Source organism: Schistocerca gregaria, chromosome 2 (genome assembly GCF_023897955.1).
Source record: "Schistocerca gregaria isolate iqSchGreg1 chromosome 2, iqSchGreg1.2, whole genome shotgun sequence".
NCBI lineage: Eukaryota > Metazoa > Arthropoda > Insecta > Orthoptera > Acrididae > Schistocerca > Schistocerca gregaria.
In genome coordinates, this window is record NC_064921.1 from 720,952,984 (window position 1) to 720,968,047 (window position 15,064).

Below are 15,064 nucleotides of genomic sequence, written 5' to 3' on the forward strand. Positions count from 1 at the left end.
ACGCAGAGAACAGGACCATATACAGTCTGGTCGTAAGGGTGTTGCAGGGAAGGTTGTGCTGAGAAATAATTCTTAAGGAAAAGTTCGATACGTTACCCGTTTACGAGTTAATTAGCACTAAAGTTGGCCAGTCATGCCGTTGCGCCCGCAAATTCAATCAGTCCGCCACGTTTGGTACGCCAAACATGTTCTTTATCCGGTTTTCTAAAAGCGAACAAGAGAACGATACAAATATTTGACATGGGTCGGTAGTAATGATCGAATCCAAGCAGTCTAGTGCGCTGTCTTCGAGGACAACTGACAATAACCGTATCTGGCAGGCCGCTGAAACTGCTCGTGCAACGGCCTGATTGGCTAACTTCAGTGCTAATGAACTCGCAAACGGAGCACCGTATAGAACTTTTTTAAAATTATCTCTCTTTGTTACTGCAAAGAAATACCCAAGGATTCTCTAAAATAATCTTAAAAAACCATCTATCAAAATTCTGTAAGTGCATGAAAATGCTTCAAGGTTTCATTTGCTGTAAGTAGGTTCCTTTTTCAGGCAGCCGACAGGTTTATTTATTAGGCAACACACCATCGTACGTGTATCTTCAGGTAGTAATGTGTACTGAACACAACAATCGTTTTTATAAAATGCTGTTAATACGTAGTGTATATGAGCGAGGAAAGGAACAGGTTTTTACTCACTGCTTTTCTCTTCATAAGGTTAGACAGAATTTACGATGTCCCAGCGTATAAGTTGTAAGGCTATTAATTACGTACCTCTTAAAATGTTGGTCATCGAACGGCTTCTCTTGAATTTTATAAACCGTAAGGTGGACGTCGAAAGCGTCAAAACTCATGTTCCAATAAAATATGTAGGGAACGAGAGAAAATCCCTGCAAATTAGAGCATGTAGGGCAGAAAAATGGTAATGAACACTCATGCTCCAGTAAAATACAGAGGGAACAAGAGCAAATCGCTACGACTTAAAACATGTAGGACACAAACAATTTGAAGTGGACACGGTGTAGTAAAAGACGTCACTTATCAAAACTGCGTTATAAATGGCTTACGTTCCAAAAAGTTGACTCCCTGTTAAAAGCAGTCCTGTTAAAAATGGAGTCAGCACATACAAGATCTGCCCAGATGGATAAAACCATACTACATATAGATTACCTAAAGACAAGCATTATTAAATTTTTTTCAAACCGACCGTAGTCGAGGATAAATACGGAGAACGTGGGGCAGTAAACCAACACTTGTTAATCGTAAAGCTTTATAAGAAAAACTTTTTGTGAACTTACCGGTAAAACTGTGCTAATACCGTGGTTCTCAGCAAAACCTACTCTGCAACACCGTTACAGGCTTTTCACTGTTTCTGACCACCCCGTATAACAACATTTGAGAATTGTTCTGTTTTTTAATTCTTCGAGCATAAATATTATATTAGGAAATCCTTGTAGTGACTTGATTTGAGTCGAGAAAATCTCGTTCAAGAGATATTTTCGCTTGTCGAGAGTACCGAGCGACATGATTTAATGTTCAGTTGACTAGAAAGCCTTCGTTCACCACACAACATCTACGTTACGACAGCGATAAGAAAGGGGAGGCCATGTTGTATTTTTGATAAAGAATTTGGGGAGGAATTTAACAGTTACGTATAGTGAAGAAACCATAATCCAGTGTTCAGGTATTGTGGTTGCTGAGCATGAATCCCAGATCCTTTCGCTGCGTAATACTCGTTTAATTGCTTTGCGTTTCCGTCGTGCCGAAGACTCTTTGATAAGAGTTGATGAAAGTCTGTGTTAAGAAAGGAACAGAGTGACCGACAAAGTGTGTAGTTATCTTGCTTTAGATCGGTTGCATTATTCCTTTTTATGTACACCTACATGGAAATCAACTCATAAAAGGCATGAAATAAATCATTTATTGTGTTGTAAAATTACTTTTCTTCTTAAAGTTCCTATTATTCTTAATGTGGGTACAATAACTCTTTAAAAAAAGCAACCAAGAAATTTTGGAAAAAAAAGCGTGTGTTTGAGTGACATAAGAAATGTTCTTTTTGCTTTGGCACCGTTAAGTTTAGTAGCAAAAGATAGATTCTTCTTCTTTAATATTGGCAATTTATTTACAGTACAGTTTAGAGGGTTCATGTGAAGCATTATTATCATTCTAGTGCAAGGACATTGACTGAGGTAAGTATCCGGCTAAAATTCCCGGACTGTCACAAAATTTCAGTCACGTGGCTCTATACTGAATTAAGGCTGAAATACATTAGCCTAAAAATGTATTGCAGTAACTCATGAGGAGCATAGTGGCGTATTCTTAACATGCAACCTAGCTCCGACGAGAAATAAACGCCCAGGTAATTTGGGAACATAATGGAAAGGAGCAGAATATGTATGCATCCTCGGTGTCGAACTGACAGACATCGCTTATCGACCTTCCATCAGTCGTAATGAGTTCTCAGTCAAGCCAGACGAGGACATGGAACAGCCATCAGAGTCGATGCATACCCAAGTATACCCCTATATTTAGGAATCCCTGCGGCCTGTTAAATTACCATGGACTTGTTGGAAAGAATTTCTTCGAGCAGTTTTTAGTCGGTTTCGTATTATACGGTTCATTTATATGTTACATATTAATGAAGCCAAACGACTAAGATTATAAGCTGTTACATTAGCACAGAAGAGCAGCTTCAAGCGGTGCGTTTACTCGATAGTTAGTAAAAACAAGAAAAATTTGTTTAACTGAATAATCGGCGTATGTGATTCTTCAGTACTGTTTCAGCTGCGAGTTTAAATTTAGGATATAAGTGATTGTCCAGAAACGACTGTTTCAAATTATTTTCGAAATTTGTTTTGTTTCCTGGCAGGAATTTTTGTATAACTGAATATGTTGCCAAAGATTCCTGCAGTAGCACTAGAGCCTCTGTATGAGGTAAAACCAATTTCAATGAAATCAATTCTACTTTGGATCTGTGAATACCGGCCTCGCTAGTCTTTCTGAAATATAATGTACTGCTTATAAATATCATAAGAGACTACATGTGTTTATGTGCTACGCTACAGGTGTAGCAAGTAAATTCTTTTTCTACAAGGTGGCGTATGTGCTTACGACTCACTTTTGAGTGGTACAGGCCTTATCTTTTGAAGATGAGTTACCACCGAATGTATCCGAGCTGGAGTTGGAATGACAATAAACACAGAATTATGAATAATTTATTTCTCACAGAGACTTCCATAGGTTTCTGAATAGAACTACTTTAAGAGCTACAAAAAGGTCAATATTTCATGTATTCGATGACTGTAAATAGAAAATCACAGTATAACACACTCCTGATGTGTGATGGAGCGCAAAGGCTATCTTCGCACAAATTTTCAGCTGAGATGTGATACATGTTAATTTACAATCCATTTAGAATTTTCATTTTTAGACGATTGTTCACATATATTGAAATGAACTACGCCACCAAGTATATCTTTTTCATGTAAAACAGAATCCTCAAATGTGGTAAATGTAAGACTGTCAAGTTGATCTGCGATATTAATGGATACTGTCGTACAGCAACACGATGTATTTGCGAATGTACATTTGGACAGCGGTACTTTAGTGCATGAAGATGAAGCCATAACAAGTTTCGACATAACTTGCAAATAACGTACAGACATGTGAATGTAAGAACCTTCAACATTGCAGCGCGTCAGCAATCGTTTGTTAATATAATAATGGACTGAGATCCGCCTCGATTGCGAAAAAACACCTAGTGTTTACCTAGGTTTCGGTGTAGATAACTACACCTTCTTCAGAACAATAAACTCAAAAGTGTCTATAAAGACCTTTGTCAATAATTAAGTCTTTATAGACACTTTTGAGTTTATTGTTCTGAAGAAGGTGTAGTTATCTACACCGAAACCTAGGTAAACACTAGGTGTTTTTTCGCAATCGAGGCGGATCTCAGTCCATTAATACATGTGAATGTAATTTTAAAATTAAAATAGCCAGTGTGCACCAGGAACAAAATAATTAGTAGCCGAAATCTTCAGTATACTGCGTCGTAGTAGCAAGAAGCTCGTCTGATGTGGCTTTATCACCGAATAGTAAAAGGCACATATGTTTGTTGACGCTGGACTTGTTTGACCATACGTGGATGTTGCGTGTAAAATTACTTTCAAGCCAATTTTGGTATGACTGGAGAAATTATCGGACATTTCGTGTACTTTTAAGTCAGTTAAGAAGCGAAAAGATGGAACTATTCTCTTGTAGATAGGATGAGTTTCGTGCCCTCAACAAGTATAGCAGACAACTCAAAGGACGGCCGACGACTCCATGGACTTCAACAGTGAAGCTGAGAGTGCAGCGCACGACCGGGTCTCACGGTGGCTTGTTAACTTTGTTGTGCTTTGTTGCCAGCAAACGTTTCAACGCGAAAAGAACGTAACTAGGTACAAAGAACACATGAGAAGCGGGAAGTATTCTGACACTCCACTCCTTTTCACGTTCGTCAGACATCAGCAAAAACATGCTGTGAGTGCGTTAGAGTCGCTAGAATAAATTACTGGGTTTATAAGTATACGACAGACACATCGGTGTTTAGCTGTACAAAATTTGTCTGATTTCTATATTGTTATCAAAGAACTACACGGGTTTAAATAGATTGTGACATGACTATTTTCGCTGGCCGGAGTGGCTGAGCGGTTCTAGGCGCTTCGATCTGGAACCGCGCGACCACTACGGTCGCAGGTTCGAATCCTGCCTCTAGCATGGATGTGTGTGATGTCCTTAGGTTAGTCAGGTTTATGTAGTTCTACGTTCTAGGGAACTGATGACCTCAGATGTTAAGTCCCATAGTGCTCAGAACCATTTGAGCCATGACAATTGTCAAGATAACATCTTACGTCCTGATTACCAGTAATAACACTGAACACGACAGTATCAAATTTAAATAGAACGTTCTCTACAAGATTTTTCTTACACCTAGACAGTGTAGCACTGTCTGAGGGTCCATTATTACGTCACACAATCCGATTCCGATTCCAAATTGGTACAGTTTAGGACAACAGTCAAGTCTATGGAACATGGCTAGTTTCTGTGACAAGATATGCAAAAGATTACTCAAGGTTAGTCTTCACAGTGGACACAAGCTGGCGATGCAATAATTTTACGCCCCTACCTGCGGCATTTACCTTTAGCTGCGACGTGTTGTCGGCTTCATGGCTGCTGTCACCCTCTGAAAATCCTATAAAAATCTAATTAAAATGTTTACTGATTTTATCAGATGAAAATGCCCTAGTGAAACGCGATTTATCTTCAGAGAATATTCTTAAAATTTTAGTTTATTTACTAGAGATTCATCAAGAACATTAACACACATTATCACACTATGTGAGCGTGAAGTAGTTCCCAGGGAGTAACTGATGAAATCATAATCCAATTGCTTTTAACAAATGGAAATTTTATTCCTAAAAGCGTTTTTTTAAGAAAAAGATTTAAAATTATAAGTGGAAAGCACTCTCTAAATATAAAGTTACAATTTATTCAGAGGCAGAAAGAAACAAATTTTTGAGTGTATGAGCTTTCGGGCTGAGAACCTTGCCGCTCCCTTTTGACACGGCCATAGTCACGACCGCTCACAACAACATCTGAAAGACTACACTGGTGCAAATCTGCAACACACCAGAAAACTTAAAGTTTTAACAATTCACACAAGTACACAAACTATACACCCCGTAGGAGGAATGGAAATGGTACAAAACACTATAATTAAAAGATGAACATGCCAGCGAATGTGCAACTTGATTTTAACTTCTAAGAAAAGTCTTACGGTGCAAGGGTGGCAACTTTATATACTAAAATGACCATTTAAATAAAAGCCCATGAAATGCAATCTTATATAAAATTATACAAGGCTGGCCAAACGAGTTAACATGCTCTACAATACACAAATACCGGCTCTCAAGATGATAGGCAAGATGAAAACATTTCAGGAACTACGCCGTTACACTCCAAGCAATGAATTCGTTAACACACCGAATCCGAGAAACATGACAGAGGCAGCTACTAACGTATGGCAGATTCATAGGGAGATTACCGAACATCCGGAACCGCAGGTTGCTCTAACCCGCCCCTACTCCAAAAGGAAAAAACGGAGCACCCACCTTCCCGCGAGTGGGCAAACGGAGAAGATTGGTGGGACTAGCCCAGAACAAAGCGGCTGGTGATCTCACCAAGAAAACAAGTAGAATTTAACAACTAAATGAAACAACATGTCACCAATCACTTAACTTCTAATAAACTGCGAATTCTGGAGAAGACCCCCAAATCGCTCTCCCGAACCGTCCGCTGCCAGCCACTTCAACGGACGCAGTAAGGCGCGCCGATCTCCCGTCTCACGGCGTCGCAGCTCGCACCGGCCAGACTGGTGTCGTGGGGTGACCCCTGTTGCTCTCGTGTCGGCCGCGAAGCCACTACCCCTCGCTATATGGCGCGGCCCACTGGTCTCACGTGGCGACCTCACATGCGCCGACGCTCAAGGCAGACAAGTCATCTTGTGTCCCAGTGCGCGACCGACCAACCGATCGATCCAGCCGCCAATGACCATTGCCTGAGCAACTCGAGCAGACTGGCGACCTAACGCGCAGACTCAGATGCAGGAACTAGGCCCCGACCGGGCGACTACTCGCTGAGCTCTCTTACAGGCGGAGTGGAAAGACTCTCATTTATCCGGCTTTAAAGATGGATCCTAACGGAATACGCTCTAACACTCCGGACGACAGACAGACACTAAGTGCCCCACAAATCCGAACGAGAGGTGGACTAGCAAAGTGGGAACGAGAGACTGACCCCAGACTGACTCCTGGCTCACCCAGACTGACCAACTGGCGAGCTCATAGCGCCCCTTAAATGCACGTGAACAGGCAACCTTTCCCCTTTCCCACCAGAGGGAGAAACCAAAGCTGCGATTGCCACAGCGGCGCCACCGCCAGAAACGGAGGGCGACTGCTTCACAAAACGCGCCGCGCTCTTCAAAACAGCAGTTTTTACCATGGCTCACCAATGTTTCTCGTTAGGTGAGAAAACATGCACCCATCCCTGGTCTGGAAACCATGGCGATATGCACATGAGTAGATGGAGCAGCATGTATACTTGAACGCACTCTCAGTTCTCGCAAGGACAATTAATTACGAGGCTGTTTTGTTTCTCCGCTATTGGAGCTCAACGACTCTTCATCTAATTTCTAGCTTAATGTCATCCAAATTGGACGAAGTGTTCACACAAGATTCCTGTTTTGGCGTCATACAGAGCCTCATGTGCCATATTCTAGACTTGACGCTGGTTCAGTTGAGAGTCCCCAAAGTTTCTGGTATTCTGTCTTTCGTAGCAAATTGTCCCCCCACTTGCGTCCATTCGTGCTTCGCATCATGGCCTTTCCAAGCCAATGGGAGCGTTCCTCTCATCTCATGGAAACTACGCCCTCAAATCGTAAAAGGCATACCTTCAAATTGCGCCATACTCTCGCCACTTCTATTCCTTCTGAGTATAATTCCGCCAATTGGACGTTTTGTGCCCGCTCCTGACGTCTCAAAGTTACACGCGTACATGACGTGAGCATCACGGGACTTTCAAGCAATGTGTAAATGTGACACTCTTTTAACTGTGTCTCAGGCCTGTTTGTATCCATCTGGAAATTCTCCAGAGCAATTTTCTAAAGAATGTCTCCGTCGCAGGTAGCGCTGGGCCGTTACCTGCCCCCTTCAATGTATCACCTGCTGCGTTAGTTTTCTACCTCGCCACAGGTCAGCGACCACTGTTAGAAGCCTTTCATTGTGTGTGGTTCATGGCTGCTCAAATCGTGTCTGTCCCAAACTAAAGCGTTTCTTCCAACAGGTTTTTTCACCTTGGCTCATTGACATGTGGGGTTTGGGTTCACTGTGTTATTACCGTCGAATCGAGTGTCATACCTTTTTGCATTACATACTGTATATTTTGATAGGCAAATATGATCACTATCACCAAAATATGTCAGGTGACATATAGATCTACTTCTTACAATGTATAAAATCTCATGTAATGTGCGAAGTTAACAATCATTCAAGCTGCCACCTTAAAGTATGAAAACAGCTATTCCACCATTGCTGAACATCTGATGAAACATGGACATGAACAAGCCAACATAAAACAATTACAACAAAGAACTCCTGACATCACAAGAAAACTTTCGTATACAAAGAGCTTTTGCAATGAAAAAGAAATTAATTAGTGGCCAAATCAATATACGCAATAACTCTCTGATCATGTTAGCCATTAAACGATAACAAACAGAAATGTATAACATCCCGACTAAATAATGAAAGAATCCTCTACCTCTCCCTGTCTCTCTCACACACTCACACACTCTGAAGAAAAAGTCCACTCCCACAAAGAATAAAACACATCAACACATAACAACAGACACAACACACACACACACACACACACACACACACACACACACACACACACACACACGCATACAAAAACAAATATCAGACCAGATACGGACAACACAAACGAAAGACGAAAAGTAAAAAGATAGCGACAGTTGGCAACACTAAGCACTTTAAACAACACACATTCAACGCACAGTGAAAAGTGCAGTTGAAGTGCTGCGATAAAAGTTGTGGCAAAACACTGAAAATCGCCCATCTGGAGTATGGAGAACTAGTAAATACAAGAACAGGGCGACACTCATGGGTAAACAACAGTGGAAATCGTAAGTAGCGCCAAACGATAATTCCAACCTCACGAAAATTGTGTTGCAAAATTAAGAGAATAACAAGAGAACTGATGACATAGTAACATTGTTGTAACTACTACGCAGTGCAATTATTAAATATACAGAAACACTGAAGACGCTTCATAAACAAAAGAAGCGAACTAGTATGCCAAAAACAAACTGCTTTTTATTTACACGAGAATAACAAGACAACTAATGACAGAGGAACAAAATTGTGACTACTACGCAATGCATTTGTTACATATACAAAAAGAAACACTGAAGACGTGTCATAGTAGGTTACAGTACACTTGTTCGCCCTCTGCTTGGATATTGCTCACCGGTGTGGGATCCGTACCAGATAAGGTTGATAGAAGAGATACGGAGAGCAGCGCACTTCGTTACAGCATCATTTAGTAATCGCGAAAGCGCTTCGGAGATGATAGATAAACTCCAGTGGAAGACTTTGCAAGAGGGACGCTCAGTAGGTCGTTACGGGCTTTTTTTGAAGTTTCGAGTTAAGCAGTATATTGCTCCCCCCTACGTATATCTCGCGAAGAGACTATCATGATAAAATCAGAGAGGTTGGAGCCCACATAGAGGCATACCGACAATCTTTCTTTCCACGAAGGGAAAACCGATAAAGGTACTCAAAGTACCATCCGCCACACACCGTCAGATGGCTTGCGGAGTATGGATATAGATGTAGATGTAGATAAACAAAAGAAGCGAACTCGTATGCTGAAAAACAAACTACTTTTCATTTACTTTGCAAAGACGGAAGATACCTCCATGAAATTTGAAGCAACTAAGGAACGACGAAAAAAAAAGACAAGTTTTCAGTTTTGTTTTTAAAGAGTATCTCTCTAGCAGAAGCTAACGTTGTTACTGAATACGATTGAGAACAGAGGAGCTGCTTTTTAAATTGAGATTATAAGTTTATTTGGAATATATTTTTTATTCCACGCTGCAGGCCTATTTAGAGCGTTAAGTTCGATTCAAGTGCACGTGTGATTATGACCATACAATGATCACTACTAGCTAGTATAGCATATCTTAATAAAAAGTGAAAGACCAGGTAATACCTCAAGAACAATGATAACTAAAACTGTCACACACCTCATTAACAATCAAAAGACCAGGTAACGGTGAACATAATTATGGATATTCCGACTGGCTCTAGAGTACGTAACATTATTACGTCATAACGGACCATCTGTTAATGTAACAAATAAGACAATGTTAACATGTGCATTTAAAAATTATCTAAAAATCTAAATTAATGAAGGGTGTGGTCTGAAACATTTTATTTCAAATAAAGTATCAGCATCAGTGGAAAAAAGTTAATTGCTTTTAATCAAATGATTGTAGCTGTGGACAAAAGTACGAAAAAATACAGAACAATGAAACCGCTTCGTCGGTCAGATGAAGCGTGAGTACACGCTGCATTTCCACCGCATAATGGCCTCTAGGAACTTTAGCTGGTCCAGCTATCCCCAGGAGATGGCTGCAAGGGATCGGGAAGAGCTGCGCTGAATAAGTAATTATCCCGGAACGAGATTTAGGGTCTGGATTCCGGCCCTCACTGTGAGTTAGGTGCGGTTCTCCACTGCACCGCCGCCGAACGCAGGACGGAGCCGACATCGTTAACACGCGATTACACCGCCAGAGGGAAAGTACTCAGTAAAGCTGCGGTACTTAGAGGAGAATCGTGTGGGCTACAATGTTCTATCGCTTCTTTGTTCCTGCGAGACATTTAACTTTAACCACGTTCAAGCGAGGAGAGTATAATATGCAATCTCATCTGTAAAACGGACAATGACCGAGATGAAAAATTAGTGCGTAGTGTTTATTACTGTGCCGCATGGAACGATGGGAGTGGAAAGTGGCTGCAGGTTCTGTGGCAGTAAATCCTTAGCATATTTAAATGCATTAATCAGCCGTTTCAATAACTCCGAGCCCACATAGACATGCGACAAGTAACGTATGTCGGCCGCTGTGATCGAGCGGTTCTAGGCGCTTCAGTCTGGAACCGCTCGATCGCTACGGCCGCAAGTTCGAATCCTGCCTCGGGCATGGATGTGTTTGATGTTCTTAGGTTAGTTGGGTTTAAGTAGTTCTAAGTCTATGGGACTGATGTCCTCAGAAGCTAAGTCCCATAGTGCTTAGAGCTATTTGAACCATTTGAACCAAGTAAGGTATATTCAGGGCTCAGTTTACTAAACTTAGTATTAACACAATAGAACGGACAATAAAATGTTGCGATCCGATGAATTTCATCAACTCTACAATAAAGAGGGCAAAAAATATTATACCAAAATACAGGGTCCTGAGGAGACCTTGACCATTTGTTGGAAGGAGCACTTTAATGCAAATGAAATGTTTACAGTATGAAAAAATATGGATATAACATGGAAGAAGATATTTTAATTCAATGAAATCACTGCCATTCGAGATGACTGCCCACTGTGTCCAAGCAGATTAGCCATCTCTTGTCGGTGCGCCTGAACACACGCTGCAACATTGTCAGGGTAACTGTTACACACCGCAGATGCTGGAAATCCCTATTTTCACCTAATACACATAACTATTGATGTGACCCCATGCGGAGAAGTCCAAGGGCATTAGATCAGACGAGTGTCGTGCCCAGAACCGTGGTGAATCTCACTCAACCCAACGTCCTGGGAACGTCTCGTTGAGGTAATTACGCACAACATGGGTTAAGTACAATGCGACGCCGCCCTGTTGAAACATCACCCAATACAGAATGTTATCGGCAAACAAGAGGTGTGACAAAAACTGCTCAGGAATATTCAGGTACGATGTTGACGTGACTGTTGCTTCTGCAAAAAGTAGTGGACCATTAATGCGCTGTTGGGTGAGGCCCAGTCACACGTTTGCTTTGGAGTGAACCGTTCTAATTCCATGGCGATGTGTGGGTGTTCATCAGCCCATATCTTGGTGTTGTGCGATTTAGAGGTGACAGGTATATTAGCTGTCTTTATCACTAAACAGGGCATGTACTAGCAAATGTTCACTGTTTATTGCCTAAACTAAGTCGTGAGACATGTTCAGGCATGCTGCATAGTCCTCAGGTTCACGATCACGGATATGGTAAGCCGTCTACTTCAGTACGAAGCGCAAGAATTGCCACAATGTGGACTTTAGGATGCCTTGTTCCATGTTGGGAAGATGTGTCGATGCTTTTGGCCTCTGCTACATACGGTCTCCACAGTTTCCTGTAAAGCCGGCTACTGCCTATGATGTTTCTCATCACAAACATTTCCAGTTCGCTGCACTGATCGCATTGAGGTTTAAGTGCACTAACGGTGACGAAACCGTTCTTAAGCCTCAGATGAGAGCGGTCCAAGTTTCCAACTCTAGATTTGTTTTCGTGTGGTCAACATATTACATACTGCTTCGTTGGTTCGCGGGTGTCGCATTGGATAATGTCATGGAAGCTGCACAATATTTCAGTGTTACCGCTGCTCGTCTTCAGGTGCTTACTGACATGGTACTGCAATTGCTCGCCAATATATACGCTGACTCACTAGAAAAGCGCAGGCACCAAGGGGTAACGTCATCGTAGACGAATCATAGGGCACTGCCGGAGAAACGGGCCATGGTCTTCGCATTCTATGATGACAAAGCGCCATCCCTTAGAGCCTGTGCTTTTCTGGAAAGTCAGTGTATATATTGGCGGGCCACTGCAGCATCGCACCTGATGACGACCAGATGTTGTCTCGTTGAAATATTCTACACCTTCCACAACATTATACGGTGCGGAGCCTGTGAGCCAATGAAGAAGTTAATACGTCGGGGAAGTCTCAAATAGGACATTTCACAGATTATCTGAAATAAAGAGACAAAATTTATTGCCCCAGAGATGGGTGGGGACTTGTTGGGTGCCCTTTAAATACACAGCGTCAAAGTGACATCAAGAAAGCTTCTGACCGGAATGATGTTCCTTGCAGACGCTAAGGCACCACCAGCCTTGACAGTAACTCCACTAGTCTGTCCCACTGCTTTGCTCCACGACTTCCTGCTCTGCTGCACACAGCCAGGTGCTTTCCTCAAAAGCTGGTAGCTGGGTTGCCTTCTAGGTGGCGATCTTCAAATTGCCTTCTTGTTCCACCAAGTCTCCACTCTCATGACGACAGCAAGTGCCGCATCCAGCATAGAAGAGGCCGCCAACATGGACCACCCAGTGGGCCAGCCACACAGGTGTGTAAGCAAACTGTCATGTCATCAAAGGCCGGACACCGAGCACAAAGACTCGTCCATTGCTTCCCGCGTTGCCCGATGCTAGATCCAAGTTGATGTCGCTGCTTCAGACCGATATACCACACTGCCCCTCACTCCGACAACACGACACTTCAAGCCCCACAGTGGCACTTGCGTGTGGCTGCCTTGCTGCTGCAGGCACGCTCTGCTGCGACACAGGGCAACACAAGCGCTGGCGCCGGCAGCCAAGTGAGCCTGGATTATGACAGTGCTGTGAATCTCTAATTCACGGCACTCTGCCAGTTAGATAGACAGGAAGCAACTCAAAGCTTGCCTGAAAACAATAACACAACACTCTTTTGTAAAAATATTGCATTGGAGCCATGTATACTTGACTTTTTTGTTATAACCATCCTCCTTAATTTCCAAGCGTTCTGATGCTGTATTTCCATGTCAAGCTTTATCTCCACAAGGAAATTCAGCACTGGTTTAATAAAGCTGTAGGATGCCAAAGATTTTAATGAATCTTGCCATCTCCGTATGATTATACAGGGGAACAATGAAAAAAATATTCAACGTTTTTCTTGCTGATTTTGTACAGCTATGATGTACTGATTTCGAAAATGACTCTGATTTGGTCAATCATGTCAACGATGTGTGTTGCTGAATTCTCGAGTTAGGGCATATACAGCGTGAGGCAATACAAAGGTATACTGTTTGAGGGGTGATGGGGTTAGTGATTCTGAGCAAAAAAAACTTCATATGGACATGTGCTCTATTGCGAATGGTTTCCGAGATAAAATGCATTTAATTTACACTGTTTTTTTCTGTGTTATTCGAATATTGTCATTTCCCGTGACGTACGACAGTAGTGTTGAAGAAGTGGGACGCACGATTTGATACAGGACACTTGTGGCCTATTGAGTCGGAAATTACCTCATGTCCCACGGAAACTACAGCGCGTGCGCGTCGCGCGAAATTTTCGATATCCTTGCACTCCCGTCGCTCGAACTATTAACCCTGTAACATATGAATACGGATTTTTTTGGAGAAATTTAATGTAATTTAACTTAGTATTGCCACTCGATTTTGGCAGAAGATGTGGTTTCATGTTATTCAAGAAAAACATACAAAAGTGGTATTAAATGTGTTCTGTCTCGGAAACCATTCGGAATACGGCATACGTCCATATCAAGTTTTTTTCTTCAGAATCACTATCATCCCTCAAGACACATACCTTTCTTCCTGACTGGCTTTGTATAGTAAAACATGGGAAAATAACAATTTAGTATTTCATAGTTGTTTTTATGTGCAAATAAAATGGGTTCAACAAGAAGATGGTGAAAAGATAATTCCTATATATTCCCCTACATACGCTGGGAATACGCACTGGTTACTAATAGTTATGCAGGAACAAGCTTCATAAAAACTGCTTACCTATCTGTTTTGGAATCCCTGTGAATGACCAAGATAAAGCCAGGGTACCACATACGTTACGCGAGACACACATCGAGTATCTGCGTCAGTGAACAGAGCACAAGAAGTGTTATTTGAAATTCGGAATGCCCATGGTTTAGAAGGAGTCGACAAATCATACCAAGATTGCTACTTCTGCACTGTTGTGACTGGGATCAAGAGAAAGAACCAGAGCAGCCTCACGTATCTTGACCTTGCATTAGCACGTCGGCCGGCGGCGCACTGACAGGAAATCCCCAGTGCCCTTTTTTGAGGTACTACTTCTTGACACTGCTAACGAATATTACACTGGTGTCGAAGAATATTTAGACGTCAATCATGGGGCACCAATTCCTTTTCCTCAACGGGAGCTCTGAGGATTTCAGCTTATCAAACTCCTCTGCCGAACTGTTGGCATCAACATTAAAAGAAAAAAAACCTTCTATTAGACAGTGTTTGAATCACTTTCTGTCGCAACACACGTAATTAATTCTTCAATTTACATTTCAGGAAAAAATGGCTTGGCGTACCATACAGACATAGGCGAGCTTTTGTACCATCTTCGAAGTCCTAAGTACGAATAGAACGATTGGATGCAATAATTGACAGCAGCAAGTCATCATTGAAATGTGTATTGCAGCACAA